Here is a 4,573-nt window from a genome sequence, read left to right on the forward strand (position 1 = left end):
TTCATTTTAATTCTTATACTTTCAACTGTGATTCATTTTGATCCATATACTTTCAAAATGTACTTTTATTCAAGGGTCTTTGGATTTTCTAAAAGTAACAATTTTGATTCCTTAAAAATGAAGTAAAAATGAGACCAAAATGTTATTTTAATTTTTTTTTTTTTTTACCTTTTTTAAATTAAAATTCTATTGTGAAAATTAATTATAAAAAAAACGTAAATAGACATTTTCACTAATATTTGTGTAGAACTATAAAAACATTGCTAAAAACTACAATACACATAAATAATTTATAAATAGCAAATGCTAAAATCGTTCTTTTAGGTTGAAAAATTGATCCATTAAAATGGAAGTAAAATTTAGCCAGCAACTTTAATATTTAACAATTTCGTTCTTTTATTTTCAAATTCACAGTACTTCAATATTTATCATGAAAAAAATTTATCAAAATCAAGTATCAACTTTTATTATGTAACTATTAATCTTTGTTTTTTTTTTCCTGACAACTTGTAGAGTGAAGGAATCAAACCTCTAATTTCTAGATTATTAGTACAAGTTTTATGTCAATTAAGTTAGGATCTTTGTAGTTTATATACTAATCAGTTTAGTCCCATTGATGTAAAAATCTCAATAAATCTTAACAATCTTTTTCAAGAAAATATAAATTGTTATGAGTTCTAATGTACAATTGTTAAATAAGAAATTTCGGCCAATTAAATTTCACCATGTTATCAACAAAGTCCGAGCCTATTGAAAAAATTATAAATTGGAACGGGCCGAATAATCAAAGTCGTCCGGGTCCAACCCAATTCAAGCCCGTGATGAAAACCAAATTAAAGAGTGAGCTCAAGCTCAATATTTCGGCCCAACGACAAATAGGCTCAAGTCCAATTTTAGCCCAAGTCCAATTTGGGCCCAATAAAGTAATTGGGTCAAAGCCCATGTAAGGCCTATGAGAAACGCCTATAAATAAAGATCCTATCTCTTCATTTAGGGGGAAGTTGGAAGAATTAAAGGTCAAAGCTCTCTAAAGATGTGAAGTTCTAAATATTGAAGCTTTGAAGATTTGAAAGAATATAACTCCTCTCAAGCTCTGAAGACTGGAGCTCTCGAGCTCTCAAACTTTGAAGATCGAAGCTCTAAAACTCTTAAGATCTTAAGAATATAACTTCTCTCAAGTTCTGAACACTGAAGTTTAAAGCTCTCAATATCTGAAGTCCATGACTAAAGCTTTGAAGATTTGAAGAATATAACTTTCGTGAAGTTTTAAGACCGATCCTCTAAGAAGATCAAAAGCCCAAAGGTCGAAGCTCAAAAGTTGATCCTCCAAGAAGATCAACAAATCCAAAGGTCAATCATCCAAAAAGATCAACAAGCCCAAAGGTCGATCATACAAGAAGATCAACAAGCATAAAGGTCGATCATCCAAGAAAATCAACAAGCCTAAAGATCGATCCTCCAAAAAGATCATAAAGCCCAAAGGTCAATCCTCCAATGAATCAACAAGTCCAAAGGTCGATCCTCCAAGAAGATCAATAAGCACAAAGGCCGATCATCCAAGAAGATCAACAAGTTGAAAGATTAAAGTTATTTTTTAGGGAAAACATCAAAAGATTATGTATTAAAGATTGTACTCACCATATTGAAGAAATGAATATAAATAGTTCATTCTACGAATTAAATTTTTTTATGAAATCAGTTCACTTAATCCTAGTTTAGAAACTAAATTGACTTTAAAAAAAATTAGTACCAGAAAAGTAAATGGTCACTAATTGTAGGACAAAATGTTTCCTAATCATTCTTCTACCTACAGCGTCAAAAAACTGAAAACATAGAATAGTATTAAGCTTATTTACTAATGTTGTTATTTGTTTAATTTTGGTGAAATTTTGAGGTCTACTAGTTGTCCAATTAAAATTTTTCATGTGACAAATATTGTTTAGAAAAATTGAATTATTATTCTTGTTTTACTATATTACTACATGATATATATAGGTATAATTTAAGCTCCACCTAATTATTTGTTCAATTTTTAAGGCGTTTTTAAAGGTAAACCACAAATAGAACAATCACTGGACAAATGTAAGTCTTATCTAATCTTTTAAGATCTACTTGGTAATGAAAACTGAATGGCCTAAAATGTGTGGCCCTTTAGGTCACTACCATACTATTCAAAGTTTCAATTTTTATTTTTAAATTCTAAATGATTCTACAATTTTTAGTACAAAGTACTTTTGAAATGTTTATAAAAGTCTAATATTATAACTTTAATAAGAATATGATATTTGTTGAATGAGAAATTTTGGATCAATCACAAATTGTCACGTCATTCACTAAATTATGGTCAAATTCCAAATCATCAAATTTGGGACCAATTAGGAGTGAACATGTGTCTCGAATTGAAGTTGAAGATAAAGTCCAATGAAGTCATGTGGTTTCATCATGACCATTGAATCAGATAAGATTAATTTGGCTCAATTTGATATTATTATTTGGGTTAAAATTCAACTATGCCCAAAAATAGTTGAATTTGACCGAATGTTAAACCAGACCCAAATCCAATTAATTGGGCCCAAAGGCCAGGCCCATGGACCAACCAAGCCCAAACTCATAGGCTAACCAGGCTCAAGCCCATGAAGCCCATCAGAGAGCGCTATAAATAGAGGTACTCTTCTCTTTTCAAAGGGTCAGCAATTCTGCATTCAGAGAGCCCAGAGAGAATTCATCAACAAGCAGAAGACTCCCAAGACTCCTGAAGCCGCACTCTTAGAAGATAGAAGATCCTTGAAGACTGAAGTCCTTCGAAGATACAAACATTCTTCTAAGATTTCAACTCCAAGATCATCACGCGCTTCGCTTCCTCAAATTAAGAGTACGCATTCGACTGAGAGAGAATGAGAGGATCAAGTATTAGAGATCGAACCACATCGCATCAAATCAACATCAACATCAACACCAACTCAAGTTCATCTCCATGAAACAAGTTTTTCCGAAAGCCTTATGCGAACACTAATCCTCTAAGAAGATCATCAAGTCCAAAGGCCGGACATCCAAGAAAATCAACAAGTTCAAAGATCGATTTTCCAAGAAGATCATCAAGCTCAAAGGCCGATCATCCAAGAAGATCAACAAGCCCAAAGATCGATCATCCAAGAAGATTAATAAGCCAAAGGTCGATCGTCTAAGAAGATCATCAAGCCCGAAGGTCGATCATCCACGAAGATCAACAAGCACAAAGACCGATCATCCAAGAAGATCAACAAGCCCGAAGGTCGATCATTCAAGAAGATCAACCAACTTAAAGACTATAGTTTATTTTGAAAGCATCAAAATATTATGTAATAGAGATTGCACTCACTTTCCACAAAATTAATACAAATATAAAGTTCAAGTTCCAAGAAATAAATTTCTCTTGAAATTTCATGCGAACAAATTGGCACGCTCGGTGGGACCTCTCTACCTCTCATCTCTCTCTCGTCATCTAAATCAACAAATCTACATATGGCACTAAAGAAAGTTGTATCTAAAGCTACCATCGCAAGCAACATCTACACAGGACTTGTCACATGCAACCATTCAAAGGAGAGTATGTAGGAGCAAGAACAAGGTTTTGTCTTGCAGAGAAAATTTGAGAGCAGCTGATGGAATCTTCTAAAGGCGAGATCATCATAAAAGAAAATATTTTGTTTGACAATTCTACATCTGCTTCTGACCAATCAAAGGAAGAATCATACCTTGACGTAGTGTCTGTCATGATGGCTGATGTAACGACTGAGTCGATCATGGCAGAAATGGAAAGGAAGATAAATCTCCTAATGAAGGTTGTAGAGGAGCGAGATCATGAAATTGGTACTTTAAGAGATCGGATACATGTTCGAGATACTGCTAAGTCGAGTCAATCTCCATCTACAAAAGTCAATGAAAAAGGAAAAACTATCTAGCAAGAAGACTAGCCGCAACAATCTACTTCTGTCGCCGCCCTGTCAGTTCAACAGCTGCAAGATATGATTACGAACTCCATAAGGGCTCAGTATGGAGGACCATCGCAATCTTCCTTTATGTACTCAAGCCGTACATCAAGAGAATCGACAACTTGAGAATGTCAGTTGGGTATCAACCTCTAAAGTTCCAGCAGTTCGATAGAAGGGGCAATCTGAAACAACATGTTGCCCATTTCATTGAAACTTACAAAAACGCAGGAACTAAAGGAGACCTGCTAGTCAAGCAATTTGTCAGAACCTTAAAAGGGAATGCTTTTGACTGGTACACTGATTTAGAGCCAGAAGTGATTGACAGTTGGGAACAGCTAGAAAATGAGTTCCTCAATCGCTTCTACAGCACAAGGTGCACCGTTAGCATGATGGAGCTGACAAACACAAAATAGCGAAAAGAAGAGCCGATCATCGACTATATCAACCAATGGAGAGCTCTGAGTCTGGACTGCAAAGATAGACTCACTGAATTATCTGCAGTGGAGATATGCACTCAAGGCATGTACTGGGAACTTCTCTACATTCTGCAAGGGATAAAGCCTCATACATTTAAGGAGTTAGCAACAAGCGCTCATGATATG

The sequence above is a fragment of the Benincasa hispida genome, chromosome 9, assembly GCF_027475165.1.
Source record: "Benincasa hispida cultivar pf3 chromosome 9, pf3_genome.v1.1, whole genome shotgun sequence".
Taxonomy (NCBI): domain Eukaryota; kingdom Viridiplantae; phylum Streptophyta; class Magnoliopsida; order Cucurbitales; family Cucurbitaceae; genus Benincasa; species Benincasa hispida.